General features: G+C 35.8%; 1 long non-coding RNA gene across 1 annotated transcript; it reads right to left on the bottom strand.

Moving 5' to 3' along the window:
- Positions 1-11,434: 11,434 nt before the first annotated feature.
- Positions 11,435-17,532, bottom strand: LOC134200099 (uncharacterized). The gene is made up of 2 exons (XR_009974860.1): positions 12,023-17,532; positions 11,435-11,907 (listed from the first exon to the last, which is right to left on the bottom strand). It is a non-coding gene; the product is annotated as an uncharacterized LOC134200099 (long non-coding RNA).
- Positions 17,533-19,335: the final 1,803 nt, after the last annotated feature.

The following is a 19,335-nucleotide window of genomic DNA, read 5'->3' as shown; positions in this document are numbered from 1 at the left end:
ATTCGTTGTCACGAGATCAACGGACGCTGCGCGATCACAGCACGCGCTTGTAGACGCGACACTGTTTAATGCAATTAAGTTGTTTTTAATACGCTTTTATTAGCTTCAGACGTATGTATGTTTGTAACGGAAACTTTGAACACGATTTTGACCCCCTTCAAAACGTCGGATTAACTCGAAATTAGGTATACTTATTAAGGACCGATGACAATTCAATATTAAAAAAAATATTGAAAGAATTGAAAATCAACTAAAAATAGAAAATAAATTTTAATAAATTTGAATTAAAAATAGTGTAAGAAAAAATGATTTTATTGTAAAAAAACCGTGGGATGCATAGTATCAGTAGCTATAAATATTTTATTAACAGATATGAGTAGAAGGGTTATTTTGATAATACCCTGAAAAGCACCCCCGCGTTCTTACAATAAAATCATCTCGAGATGTTATGCCGGCTTCAACTAATATGTAGGCGAGCTCACGGGGCTTAACCTGGTGAATTTGTGTTGTGTGTGACACTAGCAAGAGTGGTGCTTCGCAGAATCTATCAACGGATGTTTTTCTATACTGCTACAACTTATTACTAGGTTTCGGGAGCACGATTTATTTTATACTTTATCTAAAACATGCCCTATGATTTCAGCACACTAAGTCGAAAATAGAAAAACAAGAAAAATAAAAACACCTACAAATAAAAATATAATAATAAATAAAAAACAGAAAACAATTCACAATGGCCACTTATATCAGGATTACGGCGGTATCAATCAGACCCAATCTATTAGTTGGAGATACTTGTATCTAGTATCTGCCAGTATCTACTTGTTTGATACTGATACGAGTCTGTTTGATAACTACATTTGCGTTATTACTACTAGGAGCATTATCTTCTAAACGAGCCCTATGATGTGTTGATAAAACTACATTTAACGTCACATATTTTTTTTGTCAACATAGATAATATTATTTCTCTTTCGATAAAACATTATACCTGAAATATAAACACGTGTAAATGAATACTAATATTTATGTTATTTTTTTACTACTATCGTTAATCTAATGCGTAGTTTTTTATCTAGTCACTAGCGACCCGCCCTCGCTTCGCTTCGGAAACATTAAAACACATACGAAACCAAAAAAAAAAAAAAAATTAAAAATGTAGCCTATGTTCATCAGGGACAATGTCGGCTTCTAATGGAAAAATAATTTTTCAAATCGGTCCAGTAGTTTCGGATCCTATTCGAAACAAACAAACAAACAAATCTTTCCTCTTTATAATATTAGTATAGATTAAAAGTGATCTTGGTCAGAATATTTTTTTTTTTATTTATTGCTAAGATGGGTGGACGAGCTCACAGCCAGCCTGTTGTTAAGTGGTTACTGAAGCTCATAGACATCTACAACGTAAATGCGCCACCCGCCCTGAGATATAAGTTTTAAGGTCTCAAGTATAGTTACAACGGCTGCCCCACCCTTCAAACCGGAACGCATCACTGTTTCACGGCAGAAATAGGCAGGGTGGTGGTACCTAGCCGCGCGGACTCACAAGAGGTCCTACCACCAGTAAACTCACAAGAGGTCCTACCACCAAGAAAAAAATGAATCGATAATCTGTTTTTTACTAATAACAGAAAGTACCAATCATTTTAGAACCTTAAAATTTAAATCTTCAAAAAGATAAACAGTAAAGTTTACTAATTATTATTACAGCTTAACAATTAATATACTGCTACAGGCTTATGCGCTATGGGCTGGACAAATATTAACCGAAGCTTCGACTCTTAATTTATGTTATAGTACTAGTTAATATTCATAATGCGTAGGTACCAATTTAAAATTACTAGAGGTCCCGCAGTAGTCGAAATTCGACTATAATTAATTAGGATTGTTTACATTTAATATTTCTATAATCACAAATTTCGCCAAGGCTACACTATAAAAAAATATTAATAAAGACAAACAATATTAAATAAGTAATCTATTCTCAATTTGACCACAGACGTCAAGAACAAAAGTTTGACAATAAAAACTAAAATGTGGTGTCGTGGGACACCAGGTAGGAACGAAGTTCCTTCGGCTAATGTAGAATCGACACAATTTGCAAAAAAAAAATCGTGCTCAATTTTATGTTGGTTTTCTTGATTTTTCTCTTAAATTTTGCTGATTAGTTTTTATTTAAGTACAGGAAAGTATTTAGGAAATTCAGTATTTTAGGAAATAATAAATTACGTAAAATAAAAATAAAATCGTAATTCAAATTATCAATTAAAATAACAAAATATGTCTCTTTATTTTTGTTTGACAACATAAAATTACATAGAAATAGAAATAATTACAAAATAGAGAGAGAAGAGATGAGAGAACGAAAAGAAAGAGGGAGAAAGAGAAAGGTATTATGCACTACTCGCTTGTGTATAAGACTGTCGCGCCTGCGCACGTCTCATTTAACGGTTTTATTCCACGCACTTTTTTCCACGGATTTTTTCCACGCACTTTTTCCACGGATTTTTTCTTACGGTTTTACTATCACATTTTTTTCAGTTCGGTCGCGCAGCAAAATCCCTATCCCCTCCAAGCCTGCCGTAAGGAACTTCGTTCCAATAGTAGGTATGTAGTATATGTAGGTGTGTGCGTCAAATACATGGTATGTAGTGTGTGTAATGTTTTCTTTATTGATTTAATGTATCTTTTATACATTATTTTAAAAAAATACTAGCATAGTGCACTCCTTCTCTATATTCTCTATAGGTGTAGAAAATTTCATACTCCTCCGTCCGCGCAATTTTCGTAAAAAGGGATACAAAGTTTTTGCTTCACGTATTAATTAATATATATACATATAGATTAAGTGAAAACAAACCAAAGAAAACAACTGAGGATCTTAATTAAACACGGTCATATCCTTAATTATCTATTCGATTGCTTAGTCGCAATCACTGATGGTAATCACACAACACCGAACCGATATAGAAAATTCCCTGCCTATCGTTTTATTATCGTCAGTGGAGTAAAGAAAGGAAGTCAACGCTCTGATAAATCGATTGCGGACATGAAACGCAAAATTAGTTTCGTTTCCTCCGATAAAATCCATTGTTCGACAAACGAGGCCGAAAGTGTAAACACAAACACTAACTAATTAACCACGAGACCTAGTTTCGCTTATTTTTCTGCGTCCCCGACATCCAGGCGCCATTGTTTGGGTCAATGGAAAATATACATTTTTTTTATTGCTTAGATGGGTGGACGAGCTCACAGCCCACCTGGTGGTAGTACCTCTTATGAGTCCGCACGAGTAGGTACCATCACCCCGCCTATTTATGCCGTAAAGCCGTAATGCGTTTCGGTTTTAAGGGTGGGGCAGTCGTTGTAACTATACTGAGACCTTAGAACTTATATCTCAAGGTCGGTGGCGCATTTACGTTGTAGATGTCTATGGGCTCCAGTAACTAACTCATCTAAGCAATAAAAAAATTTATCTCGGCGAAACATTGCTGTTAGCAAGCTAGTGCTTGCTTGCTTGCTTACTAGTGTTAGCAAGTCTTTTCGAAGGTTGAGCTCCGTGAGCTTACCTGGAATAGCCCGTTAGACTACCTGCGATTAGGTAGAAAAAAAAAACTGAAAAAAACAACCATCGTTCTTTTCATACTTAGAAATAAAAATTACTTCGCAGGAATAGACTTTTTCAAATTTACAATGTCAGTAAGAATGTCGTAACGATCCATTGAAAACAGATTTACAACTTAGACAAACCATTTTCTTTGGAATTAGGTGGAAACACAGCCATAACCTGATTTCGATGAGTTGATAGTCCCGTAACTGGGTTATTTGTTTAACGGGCACAGAAATAAATGCGATTGACGTAAGTACAGACATAATTCGGTTTGAATTTATCGAAAACGAACGTGCTGTTTTTAAGTGATTGCAATTCGCAGAACCAAGTTGAAGCAACGATTACTTCCAAATTGTTATTAGATGTTGTATTGAATGCAATTTTTAAATTCTGTGTTTGTATGTGTGTGTGTGTATGTTCTAAGACGATAAGTACTAATCATTAATATGACTGCTGGAAAGATTAGTAAATAAATAAGATAAACAGCCTCATGAGCCTTCTTGGGGCAAGACACTGCGCAATAATACAGGGCAGTCGTTTAGTGGGTCCCTTAAAGTGCCTGCGATCTGCGCTAGCCTACAGAATTTTTCACCAGATCTTCTCAGTTTGTCGCGATTCCGATCCAATGGTAGATTCAGCGAAGCACTGCTCTTACTAGGGCCGATCTTAAGTTCTTTTAGGCCGAACCCTGTGAGCTGACCTACCAGTCGTGGTGAAGCCAAAACAGCCTCTCCAGACTACTAGCAGAGATGTAGGCAAAAAAAAAACCATTTGCGAAGTGTCTCAAAGTGGATGATGGTATTTGTATTGTCATGTGCTTATCAAGAATTAGCACCTGCCTGCGGGATTTGAACATCTATATAACCGCATTGCTATTTACAAGTGCACCGAGGGTCTTATACTTTACACTATGGCGATTTTAAATTAGAAAATTAAAATACTAAGTAAATCTTTCATCGTATGCATTATAATCTTTGAGGGTTAATCAGATAAATGTATAGTTTTATAAACTTTGAAAGTGACAATCTTTTGAGCTAACCAAATTGAATGGATACAGGAAATATCAGTGCCTTAAGAAAAGTATTTGGCGTCCAGGACTGAACTGACACTTTTGTCACCTATCTAATATTTAATATTTTAGCGGGGACGAACAAAAACCTACAAATGTTTACAAATCAGGTGGTAGGTATGTGTTTGCATTTCAAAATATTATATATTTGATACATTTGCCATTGTAGATAAACTTGCATGGAAAATAAGTATCACTTTGTAGCATTATCTGTGGTATGCACAACGTTATAGCCTAATGAGATTGTTTCAGCAGTCTTCTTTTCTCAGAAAAAATGAACTACGAAATCTACAGTTTCATCACATTATCCTTGGGCGATTGAGGGGTCGTTCCCCTCGTCCCAGCTATTTGCAAAATCTGGAACGTTCGATGACGCAATCCATTTAATCCACAAGACAGCGCACCAACCCATCTTCTGATGAAGGATTTAAATATCGTCTATACGAAGAAAACAAGCGTTCTTTTCTTGTGGGTTCGTGTTTACCTGATTTCAAGTTTTGTTAAGTTTCACATATTGAATTGCGAAATGCGGTTTTCGTTTAATGCATTAAAATGCTTTTTAAATGTAAATTAATTAAATTAATTTTAAATTCTGTAGCATTTCATTTAAAATGCTTTATAACATTCTTTGCTGTTTTGCAGATTTACAATTCTCCATTTTAAAATAAAAAAATATTTACACTATTTACTTATTTAATTTATTTACGAGGCTTGTGGAGAGTATTAAGCAGTAGGCAGCGGTTTGACTCTGCCCCTGGCATTGCTGAAGTCCATGGGCGACGGTAACCACTCACCATCAGGTGAGTATGCTCATCTGCCTACAAGAACAATAAAAAAATTACATAATAAGGTGAAAGATAATCGTTGCACGTCCGATGGGTCCAAGCTAGGTAGTATTTTCAGTGTTTCGGGTGCCGGAAACATCACAGACTATATAACCAATGCCAAATGCGAAATCTCTTTAACAAAAAAAATAACTGTAGTCAGGAATCGACATTACCCATTACATCACCCTTTGTAGTGTGAAAGTTGTACAAGTATAGAGTGCAGTCAGAGTCGCTAACTATACCAACGACGCTATCAAATAAAATACGATTTTTGACCCTTTAACTTTACAATTAATGATTAACTGATTTAAATAAACTTACATTTATTTAAAAAACCTCGGGTTTGTGCTTTGAATTTGAAACCAAAACTTATTAATTGGGTAAACGGTTTATCTGATGAAAGTTATCATACGTACTATCATAATAATCTACGTCGGCTATCGTCTGGAATATTCTAAATTTATAAACAGATCGATAAAATATGTCAACTTCGTAGGATACATTGACGTCAACTGTATTAGATTTTAAAATATCATTATGTGGCCTAAATACAATAAAAAATACCTTTGAACATAATGTTTATGAAAATGTTTTCAAAAATATAGACCCGCGCAGCCTAGAACATGGGTCAAGTTTCTTTTCATTACACAATAGTTACACACCTTAATATGGATTAAATAGTACTGACATAGGCTTGTCACAAATGAGACGTTCAGTTGCTCGTTACGCCTTATACATCGCCTAAAGAAAGCGAACCTGTTCCTTAGCCAGGACATAACTTATTACGATATTTTTTTCCAGAGTTGTTTTAAATTTTGGCTTTAACAGATTTGAAATAGACATTGAAAGTGCCTTAGCAGCGATCTCTGTTAACCCATAGGTGAATCGTAAAGGCGTGTGGGTTTGTGTCCCACACAGCAGCAGTGCTGAATGAATCTTTGGCAGTCCTCAGTAATGTAGATCTGTTTTATTTCTAGTCTTACTTTTTTGTATACTAATTCGTAAAATGCAACAAATTTTGCATGACGATGTACCTATGTACCTTTTAAAAGAAATAGCAAGCCCTACTTTTAATTCGATTTCAAAGCGTCTTTTAAAACCTAGATGAATAAAAAACACTTTAATTTTTGGCTTTATAATGAAATCTACTTAATAGTGCATCATTAGTGTAGGAAGTGTAGTTCTACTAGCGGTAGGACGTTTGAAGGGTGGGGCAGACGTTTTACTTTAAAACTGAGATTTAGAACTCATGTCTGAAGGCTCTGGTAACCAGGTAACACAAGATGCGTCGTGAGCTCGTCCACTCATTTAAGCAATACAAAGAAACAATCGCTACATTTAAAAACAATCGTGTTCAACCTCTTATTTCGACGCTAACGGTTGCATTCAAGTTGTGGTTGCGATGTCCAAATTAAAACAAATTGGCCTATTAACTAGTGCACCCATATAGAGGAATAAAAATGTATTTAAAAATTGTGGTTACTTTAAGAGATTGACAAAAAGTTAATCTAATATTGTTTTTATCGTAAATTGTCAAAATCATTGTCTTCAATTAAACAAAATACGGAAAACAAGCCACTCACGGAAATTGTCCAGGTGTCTGTGTAATTAAATTCTATTTGTCGATAGTTAACAATCAAACTGAATAATTAGTAATCCTGGCAAAGTCGCGTCACGACTTGCTTACAATTAATTTTTTTACGACTATAAATAAAACATTTGCATAGATTTATATGAAAGTTGTGCGTTCGTGACAACATGAAATATTTGAAACGTCGGAAATTGTAACAATAAAATGACCGATTAATAAAATCGTTCTACCATTACTACAGTTTGTTTAGTTACTGAAATCACTTCTGAATTTAGATTCATTTTATATATCTTTAATTTTCTATATATTTATATCATTTTATGTATTTTAATTTTAAAATAAAAAAGCATAATTTAACAACATTATGGCTCCAAGTCGTCTGATTTAAGCAAAATCAGAGCATGTTACATAACTTTAAATGTTAAAGATGGGTAGAATGACCCTTAGGAATCATAAACCTAGAACCATCCATCTGCTATTATTATTACCATTATATACATAGTATTACCCTTCAAACTGCAATATCTGACAACTTCACTTAAAAAAAGGAGAGGATAGTTGCACCTTATTGCGCTTCCAACATACAAAATGTAATATAGGTATTAAAAATGATAATAATAAGAAGTGTACAACAAATATACTATTTGTTACATAACTATGTAAAATTGTGACCTGGATAAACAATGAGTTTCCTACAATATAAAGAGGGCAAAGCAATTTAATGTTTTCTGAAAAGGATCGATACTTTCAAGGATTTCGTATTCTATCGACCTCTTTTGTAAAATAACAGGTCAAACTACAGGGTGATACTATTTCAAACGTTTCTTTTTTGTTTTTCATCACTCTAGATCTAGATCAAGGTAGTCCAAGTTAGAATTGGTTAGGGACCAAAAAAAATAAGACATTAACGGGGTGTGAAAGTAAATATAATCGATCTTCAAATCATTTTAAAAAAATCTACTGGATATTTTCATATATTTTCATTAAAAAAAGTTTTTGAACAGAGAATTTTCTTTCAAATCAATGTTATAAATCATATTTTTCTTTATTACAAGTGTTTTCTACGCACAAATACGAGAATATTTTTGGCATATTTTAGGAATATTATAGGCATATTTTAGGCAGCCTTGCTCTAGATTAGTCTAGATGAATGAACAAGCTGTCACGGGTTGTCTATTAAGTAAGCCTATAGATTATACTTTTGAAAACATTTGTGAATTTTAAATACTTTTCAGAACAGTCAGATAATATTTAATTTTCCATAATTTATTTAGACGCAACATAACATTAGGTAAATTTACTGTAAAAACAAGTTCTTGGTGCGCCTTAGTGATTTCCTCAGCCCATAAACAAAAGCATCAAACTCGTGAGCATAGGGTTGGGTTCACTATTATATAGAAATATGTATATTAGTAGTATGACCAAAAGTTTTTTTTATACTCCCTAACATCAATAGGCAAATTTATATTTTGTATCTGAGCAATAATAGATACACTAAAAAAATAACTCCGAAAAAAATTCTTCGTTTTTAACATTTTTTTTTATTTAGTATGCAATCAATGTTTTGATGAGCCTAAGTTATTCGATCTTCAGTGTTCATGTGTTACTCACGCGAACCAGACGCGACCAGTAATCATCACTTCCAATTAATCTTAGATGAAACTGGTAACCATTGAAAAAAGAATAATGTTTCCGCTAATGCTTTGTCATCGGAATTAGCGTACAAGATGACATCACGTTGCGAATAGCCTTTCGGTTTTTTTTTCGAGAATCGAATGATTGTTCTTGAAAGAATCGTTTTTCTTAGTAATGAGTTATTGTTAAATTGAAACCATCAGAAAAATTGCGAGTAATTGACAATGTTTCAGATTTTGAGCTCAATGCTTCAAGATTTCTAAAAGTTTTAATTTAAATTAATTGTATCTTGTGTAATCTATTTCAAAAGAGCTTGTTAATAGCCCAGAAAGGCGTATTCTTATATAGTCAATAAACTTGTGAATCTGACGAGACGGAATGTTTAAGCTTTAAATAAATTGGTAACTACAATTTTGTGTTAGGCATCGGCGCGACTGTACTCATAGCATTAACGGTATCTATTGGCAGTAGTGACAACTTTCCATCAGATGGATTGTATGCTCGTCTGCTTACCAAAGTAGTCCCTTCCAGCACTGATACGAAATTTAAATCGTAAATAACAAATCTTTTCTTTAGATAAATAAACATCATGAATAAAGTTAAGTTAAGTTTTTGTAGACGATCATATCTAGATTTAACCGCACTTTTGCCTCCATCCAATTTCTTCCCAAACAATATAGGCAGATGACGCAGCGAAAGCGCCTATCCGTGGCTATGCAATCATCTCCGTAAATCCAATCGTGTCTATTTAAATTGGAAGTTTGGAAGCTAGTGAGTTCGGCTTATAAGCAGTCAATCCAATAAGGTAGTATATCGCCAAGATTATTTATTTATTACGATAAAAAACTGGATGATTACCACGTAAAAAAAACGATTGCTAAAAATATGTAATCATAAACTGAAAGCTTAGGTGATAAATAAATAACAAAAGAAGTCTTTGGAAACAAACGGAACAATACGCACACCGCTAAAACGCCGAGCATCGATTAAAGCTCTCGTGAAATGAAAGTTATTGCGAAATTTTATGTGCCGTAAAAATAATAGAAACGTTAACGAGCCGTCAATCTCGCATTCGCACATCTGTCCATCGGATCAAGAAGGATAAATATTCCATTACGCGAACGAGCGTAGACAGATCGAAAATAAAACGTCACAAAGTGCTTATTCTTTCGGCGATCTTAGCAACAATACCGTGAGGCAACGCACGTAGCCGAAAGATATCATGACCAACGAAAATAACCATCCTTTTTACATACATATATATCTCATTAACGCCATCTCTACGTAATATCGACAGATTGGACTTACACGATGCTTCTGACAACCGAAAACCATATTCAACTTACAGTGGAACTGCTTACGTCCATTTCTCTATTTATCATCTTTTAATATATATTTATACTAATATATAAATCTACAGTGGTTTCTACGGATGTTCCGTTATAATTACTGAACCATGCATCCGATTGACTTGAAACTTGGTATCCATGTAGAAAATACATGTACCTAATGGATAGGCTAGTATTTATATGAGTGTTGGACTCCCTACACCAGTTGCGGGGGCGTTAATGATGAGAATCTTTGTGGGGGTGAGAAATAATAATGTTAATTTTAAATGCCCAGCGAAGCGGACGGGTACAGCTTGTTACGTATAAAGTAGTGCGGCGATGCCGAGAATGAAGTCTTAGGGTAGAAACAGTTCTTTATAAGTCAATTTTAATCATCATCATGATCATTCTCCTGCCTTTCTCCCACTCACCTGGAATCGGCACAACATTTTTTCGCTTTCCACTCCTCTATCATATACGATTTTTTCGCTTACTCCCGTCTTACACATATCGTCTTTCACGCAATCCATAAAATTTTTTTAGGTCTACCTTTTCCTCTTCTTCTAAGTCAATTTTAATGATTAATAAACTAATATACGATAATAAATGATTAATAAACTAATAAATTAATAAACGTCAACTTTATTAATACATTACAACAAAATAAGATTTTAATAATAAATTAAAATTAACTTCAAATACTTTACATTCGTATACTAAAATACGTTTAAAAGGATAAAATCGTTAATAAAGTCACATATCACACCACGACAGTGGTGGTAGGAAAACTGTAAGCCTGTACTGTTACCATTTGGGAATCAAGCTGTGACACAAATCAACTGAGTCTCTGACCTCATGTCTGAACGTTGCTCATAAGTTCAACCGTGAATCAGCAATAAAAAAAAAAACAAATATTTAAAGCTATTTAAACGCATTCACACATTCTTCATTCACAAAGAAACAGATAAATAATTCATATCAGACGGAAATAGTTGCAGCTGTGGATTAATTATTGTTCGTTAACGGCCGAGCTTGCTCTTCAACCCTCGTGCAATGCAAAAAATAAGACCGCTTCTTAACAGCTGGCAGAGAATGTCCGTTACTTATTGTCGCAGTGTACTTTTGTAATTTTTTCAGTTACCAAACCGTATTTTAAAGGTGAATCCACATTCCTTGAGGGAAACGTAGTGTTACCAGTGTGCTTAGTGCGAGTTTCTTAACGTTGTCGATAGCGTAAAAGTTAAAAAACTCGCACTAAGCACACTGGCCTTAAATGACAAGTTTTACAAAGACAAAATATCGTATCGTATAATGTTATGAGGATGATAATATAAAGGTTTTTTTATTTAGCATACTATAATAATGCGTCACAAATAATTGGTACATTAATAGCATAGATTTATTTATTTATTTATTTATTTAATTAGTCTACTTACAAATTAACAGTATAAACCAAAACATTTATATGTGTACTTAGACCATGTATCAGAAACTCCATATACTTATTCGTTTTTAAATAATCTAAGGTCGTAAAAATGGAGTAGAGGATAATCTTAATCCAATTAAATTGGAAGTCCGACCTCATGCGCCATTGTGAGCAGTTCATGTTGTTATGTATATGAGCTCCAGTGACTACTAGATACCAGACGAGTCGAATCAGGCGTAGCTGATGGTATCCACTCGTGCTGACTGACGATATGCCCTAGTAAATCGATTGGCGAGTGCAGTGCGCTGATATAGTACGCAGATAGTTCTGCTACCTATTTTCTGGTATAATCTTGATTCTTTTACGTCATACACGGCCAAACAATGGGTCGTGTTAATCTCAGCCCGCACCAACAGCCAATCTATGGATGTATTTCTTATTAATATCGATCCAGAATAATGTAGTCTAGTAAGCGAAGTGTGTCTGCCCTGTCATATTCATGTCTATAAATAATATTATTAAATTGAAAAGCTCACCGTAATAAATCGCTCACGTCGATCTACGTCTCTCCATCACGATCCCGGCGATAGATCAAAGATTTATTTTTATAATATTCGCTAACTGTTTAATATAACTTTTTTCGTGACGTACGTATACATATTTGCATAATGTATGTGCTTATTTAGTATGATTATTTGGTTTACTTAGTGATTCGTTGCAATTAGCTTAGCAACTAGATACCAACGGCTGGGCTATTGCGATGTATGCAGAACGGGAGTATTGGTTTTGTCTATATCTATACTTAATATTATAAAGAGGAAAGATTTGTTTGTTTGTTTGTTTCGAATAGGCTCCGAAACTACTGGACCGATTTGAAAAATTCTTTTTCCATTAGAAGCCGACATTGTCCCTGATGAACATAGGCTACTTTTTTGAAATTTTTTTTTATATTTTTTTTTTGGTTTCATGTGTGTTTTAATGTTTCCGAAGCGAAGCGAGGGCGGGTCGCTAGTTATGAATAATTAATTATCTCAAAACGAATTTAATAATTATTTTCTGTTAAAATTACAAACATATTAAAATCATTGTTGCATATAATTTCGCCCTTGGCCAGCGTCACGCATTCATCTGAAAATGCTTTAACGAAGAACTGCTGTCCTTCAAAACAAACCTTAAGAATGTTTAAACCATTATGAATACTTTGTTCAATTCCTTTGAAATATCTATAAAGTTAAACACCCATTTGTTGCGATGAGAAATTAAATCTAATATATAAAATTCTCGTGTCACAGTTTTCGTTGCCATACTCCTCCGAAACGGCTTGACCGATTTTGATGAAATTTTTTGTGCTTATCCGGTATCTATGAGAATCGGCCAACATCTATTTTTCATCCCCCTAAATGTTAGGGGTAGTCCAGCCCTACATTTATTTTTTTATTTTTTAGACAAAATTTTTAATTTCTATTTTTTTATGATACAACATACAAAAATACATACAATCCTCAATTTTCACCCTTCTACGATCAACCCTTATTTTTTAATAGCCATTTTAGTAATTTAATCATTTTTCCTCTCCGGTCGAAAACTGATCAATCGTCATTTAATTAGTTATCCCCGCCAGATGTCTACAGGTGTCACTTCTGACCCAGTAAACAGCACGGAGTAGGGATGTTACCTCTACAGTTTTCGGCTATTATTAGTGTTTATGCTTCAAGCGTAGTAGTTAAACATTTTTAGTTCATCGCCTTGCATGTCAGATGGAAAATCTACAAAAAAAATCCCTAAAGATTTCACTAACGATACAATCACAAATGTCGACGGATATCCAACATATCGTCGAAGGAATCCAGATAATGGCGGACAATCATTTATTAAAAACATCAGCAACACAGACATTGATATTGTAAATCGTTAGGTCGTGCCATATTCACCCCTGCTGAGCAAAACATACAATGCTCATATTAATGTTGAGTTCTGCAGTTCTGTGAAAAGCATCAAATACATTTGCAATTATGTCCATAAAGGCAGTGACATGGCGGTGCTTAGAGTGGAAAATATGAATGTACCATGGCACACAAACATTCGCTTGAGGCGTTAAACAGGACATTGAAAGATATTAAAAACAACGACAAACTATTTGGTGGCACTCGGTTAGTCCTTTCAGGTGACTTTAGACAAACACTTCCCGTCATCCCACGTTCAACATACGCTGGTGAAATCAACGCCTGCTTAAAATCATCGACATTGTGGCGTAATGTTGAAATAGTACAGCTGAAAGTAAATATGCGCGTTCAAATGCTTCAAGATCCATCCGCTGAAACATTCTCAAAACAACTCTTAGATATCGGCGATGGAAAAGTCACTATAGCTGAAACTGGATACATAAAATTAGCGAATGATTTCTGCACTATCATTGATTCGCAAAATTCTCTCATTGAACAAATATTTCTCGATGTACACACGAATTACATAAATCTCGAGTGGCTTGCAGAAAGAGCAATGTTAGCTGCAAAAAATGTGGATGTTGACATTTTAAATCTGAAGATACAACAGTTATTGCCAGGGGACTTGGTATCATATAAATCTATTGATACAGTTTGCGATGACACTGAAGCTGTAAATTTTCCAACAGAGTTTTTGAACTCACTGGATTTGCCAGGCATGCCACCACATAACTTACAATTGAAGGTTGGATCTCCAATTATTTTGCTTCGTAATTTGAACCCGCCACGGCTATGCAACGGTACGCGATTAGTCATTAAAAATTAATGAAAAAAGTTATCGAAGGCACCATTTTAAATGGCAAGTTTCGAGGTGAAAATATATTGATAGCACGAATACCTATTATACCCACAGATGTGTCAATTCAATTTAAGCGTATTCAATTTCCGATTAGATTGCCATTTGCAATGACTATTAATAAATCCCAAGGCCAAACAATGTCTGTTTGTGGCTTAGATTTGAGCACACCATGTTTTTCACACGGACAATTATACGTTGTATGCTCTCGAGTGGGTAAACCATCAAGTTTGTTTGTATTAGCTAAAGACGGGCTAACAAAAAATATTGTTCACGCTGCAGCATTAAGAGATTAATATTATGTAATGAATTATTTATATATATATATATATAATTATTACTTTTAATAAATTAAAACAATTAATGTTCGGTGTTTTGTTATTTTTAAACAACATTCCCTCATCGTTCACAGCGCTCCAGGCCTTTTTCACTCATATTCCACATCCTTATACACTTCCAACAAGTTAGTAATTTTTTTTCTACACTAGAAATTCTCTAGAAATCTTATATATGGCAAGACAACGTTTGCCGGGTGAGCTAGTCAACTATATATTTGATACGAGATCAAAGTTCCGATATTGCAATAAAACGGCTATTCGGTCCTTAAAGCCTGGAGCACATCAGTGCTTTGCGATAGACCGAGACACGATGATGTTACGTACCCGGCGACTCACAGGATTGCCTATTACTAGTAACCAAGATAAATGGCTGCCACGGACAGCTGATGGTGCCAGTAGTTCCCCTTGAACTCCATTACAAGATCTCTTACATAAGATAACCTTAAAAGTTAATGTAGCTGTAGACTGCTTTTTTGGTGTGACTTAAACATGTCTGTCTCAAAGACATAAAAAAAACTCCGAGGCGCACACCTAATCTTAATATTATATTTTTTTCCCTACCTATGCTGATAGCCTTGAGAGGTTACTATAGCTTCACCCTAACGTGTAGGTGAACTCACGGGGCTCAAACCGGAAGGGTTATGTTTGATAGCCGTACAAAGTATTATCATATAAGAGCTCTTAACACAATTTAACGATTTGATGCATGCAACGATACTCGTATAAGTAGATAATTAAACTCCTTCCTGGCTGAGCCTTTGCTCGCCCACCTGTTCTGGTGAAACTGGAAAGGCCTCCGGGCCACCAGTAAATATTCAATCATAAAAAAAAAAAAAAAATTAAACTCCGCACGGTGAGCACTTAATATATCGTATATTTACGCTAACTATAGTCGAAGCGACCATCAAAATACACTTTAGTGTGAGTCACGTGTCACCAGCGAGACAGTTGTTTATTTGAAAAGTCGGAAACGTGGGATTGAAAAAGCTTTTCATGCTACCGGAATTCTGTAGAAAAGTGGTGAATTTTCTGGTGAAATTAGAACTCGTTTTCCGTTCGTGATCTAAAAGGCTCGCTATGGGTAAGATCAAAGGCGGGATGGATGTAACAACCCTGCCCCGGCGTCTCAATAGTCCTGATTCGGCTCCGGCCCGATCCGGGGTAAGGCGCCGGGTGTGAGCGTGAGTTTTTAGTGAGGTTCAACTTCCACATAAGCTACCTGCCGCGCGGGTAGGGATCCGGCGATTTTCACCTATGGAAAAAAAAAGGGTAAGATCGACGATGGTGCGATGCCCTATGGAGGTGGCCATCTTCGTATCACTCGTCCGCACGGGAAGCAGAAAAGGGGTTCTGGATACTACTGAACTCGTGGGCTTGGCGATACCTCTGGTGTATCAGCACAGGGCCTGACTTTGTCTTATGCGGTTTTTTTTTGACGAGAGGGGTGAATGAGTACACGTTCCACCTGATGTTAAGTGTTTACCGGACTTTATAAACATAACAATGTGGATGCCGACATCCAACTTGAGATCACACAATAGTGTTCAAAATTTTTGTTCAGTTCAAATTTTAATTTCATAGTAAAATGGAATTTGATAATTAAAATTACTAGAAGTACGTCACAATAGAAAATTACTATTCGTTGCGGCGACAACAATTATGATGTCGTCTACAGTTTTAAATGGAAAAATGATGGAAGCCCTCCAAAAAATATTACACAAAAATGTAAAACAAAAGTGCAATCGCCGAATTCCGGGTTCAACAAGATATGCGTCAACTGTTGAGTCGCCGAATTCCGGGTGTGAATAGTCTGGAGTTTGGACTCATAACAGATATTCTACTATTATGTTTTATTCTTTCTAACACATTTAAAACTGTACCTAATGAATGGACCTTCTCTCTCGCACACAAACTTCATGTTAGATGTAGAGAAAATCAGTTTTTTGGATCTGGATCTCGGTTTTTTCGGACTGTTGATTTCACCGAATTCCGGGTGCAGCAGTTGGCGTCAAAGTCGTCATTTTGAATGTTACTGTCCAAAGGTTATCTTAAAATCAATTCTAGGCTCGATCTTTTCAATAGACCCATCTAGCGGCAGACTGCGGAACTGGTTATCTGTTAGGTACATACACTAGTTAATGGTGTTACAAGTTGAGTACTCAGAAGCACAGCGACTAGGTGACGTCTCACTTGTGTGCGTAAAATGTGTCTCATACGTAACTTTAATGAATTAATAGCCGTTGAGAATACATAATACTTCAGAAACCCGTTAGACTAGTGTTTTTATGTCCTCCTTCCGAAACCGCCAATCAACTGAATATGTGCAATTGGTTTTGACACGTGGCGAGAATCGTTTAATAATCCCTTTTAATTATTTAACTTTCATACAGAATACCTTTTGATTATGAAATTATTGTGGCAATAAAACAAAATTTTACAACATGTTGAGTGTGTAAAATGTACAGATTTCATAGATAGGAAAAAATGTTTTACCATCAAAGGGTCTAGCCTATGGGCCTATGCCAGCTACGTCCGAACAGGTAGGTGAGCCCACGGGCTCAACTTGAGAGAATTTGCTAATATTAGTCAATCAACAGCAGTGCTTCGCTGAATCTACCGCTGGATCAGAATCGCGAACCACAAAGAAGATCCGGCGACAAACTCAGTGGGCAAATCAATCGTAATTCCTAACAGCCTTCGAAATTGAGAAGCTATGTTCGGAGTAATAGCGGTAAGAGCGAGGTATCTGTTACCGATGTATTTGGTTGTAATTTCGTTCTATATCTAAATTATAATTTGCGTAATTACTGTGATAATTATAATCATTAATTACCTTTTGTGAGTCCGCACGTGTAGGTACCACCACCCTGCCCATTTCTGCCGTGAAGCAGTAATGCGTTTCGGTATGAAGGGTGGGGCAGCCGTTTATATACTGAGACCTTAGAACTTATATCTCAAGGTGGGTGGCGTATTTACGTCATAGATGTCTATGGGCTCCAGTAACCACTTAACACCAGGTGGGCTGTGAGCTCGTCTACCCAACTAAGCAATAACAGAAAAACTTCGAATTTTCAAATGCATTTAATCCAATCAATCCAACAATAACAAAAATATTCTATGATAACATTGAAAATGGGAAAGGAAATGAGCAGACACTGTCACAGTAGCCAATAACAACAATTTACACACGTCATTCAATCGTTTCCTTATTCCATCATTGAACAAATTTACATTTACCTGACTATTACCCTCACATTCGACAAAAATTTCACAATCCCTACCATACACTGGATTAACTGACTGTAGAATAAAACTGTATAAATAATTGGTTTCCTATTTATTTTTACTAAACGAAATGAGCTCAAGGATCGACCAGATAGAATGTCGGCAGAACATAACAATCAATTTGTGTTATCATAACATTAGAACGAAGCGATCCGCGCACTAAATATTTATACAACTGCAGTGCGTAAGTAAGTTCGTAGTTTTACGCAGAAACTAGTTGGAATTAAAGAACTTTTAGATCTTGCCTCAATACTAGTGCACAGAGGCGGCGTAAGGTATTGGCGATGTGTTCCTCGGCCTATGGCCTCCCGGCCGAGGGGGCTCGCGCTGGACCCCTAGGTATACACATTACCGCTAGATAGTATAAAACAACGTCGCTTTCTCTGTCCCTATATCCCTGTGTATGCTTAAATCTTTAAAGCTACGCAACGGATTTTAAGCGGTTTTTTTTATAGATAGAGTGATTGAAGAGGCAGGTTTATATGTATAATAACATCCATTAAATAGTGGCGAAATCAATAATAAATTACAGTTTCCGAAGCGAAGCGAGGGCGGGTCGCTAGTAATATAATATTACTTAAAAGCCATGAACATGGCGAAAAGTAAAATACAAGTAAATAAAATGAACGTCAAATTTTGCTGATGAAAAATGGTGGTGACGAATTGTGGCGATGATGAAAAATTATCATAATCGCTATACGTTACTTAATTAGAAAAGGCTACATTATCGCGGATGATTGCAACAAACAAAGTTAAAATGAACAATTAATAGAGTAATAGGTCTTAAAAGTTAGCCGATGCGTGTTGCGAAAAGAGAAAAGGATCTCGCTAAATACACTATGCCCACATCAAACGGAAGCCTTGGCCCCGGAAGCCCCCACCACTGGTAGTGAAATTTGTCAAGTTTTTTTTTTCATAGCTTAGATGTTGCTTGCATGCTTAGGGTGGACGAGCTCACAGCCCGCCTGGTGCTGGGTGGTTACTGGAGCCCATAGACATCTACGACGTAAATGCGCCACCCACCTTGAGATATGAGTTCTAAGGTCTCAAGTATAGTTACAACGGCTACCCTTCAAACCGAAACGCATTACTGCTTCACGGTAAAAATAGGCAGGATGGTGGTACCTACCCGCGCGGACTCACAAGAGGTCCTACCACCAGTAAAGGTACTACCACCAGTAAATCATTACTCCTCCTCCATAGAATATAAACCTATGTATACGATTACTGTCAAAGCAGGCTGCTCACTTAATAACTCACTTCCCAACGGCGATGAGCGACATGACGCTCATCGTGGTAGGAATTACTTTGATCAAGTTACTCTTTTTTAATATCTAAATTATTGAACAAGTCCACGGCCCACCTGATGTTATGTGGCTATCTGAGCTCATAGCCAACACAACGCGAATGCCGCCACCTACCTTGAT

Source organism: Bombyx mori, chromosome 14 (genome assembly GCF_030269925.1).
Source record: "Bombyx mori chromosome 14, ASM3026992v2".
In the NCBI taxonomy this organism is placed as follows: domain Eukaryota; kingdom Metazoa; phylum Arthropoda; class Insecta; order Lepidoptera; family Bombycidae; genus Bombyx; species Bombyx mori.
Note: the sequence above shows the minus strand (reverse complement) of the source record. Positions and strands in the feature narration are given on the sequence as shown.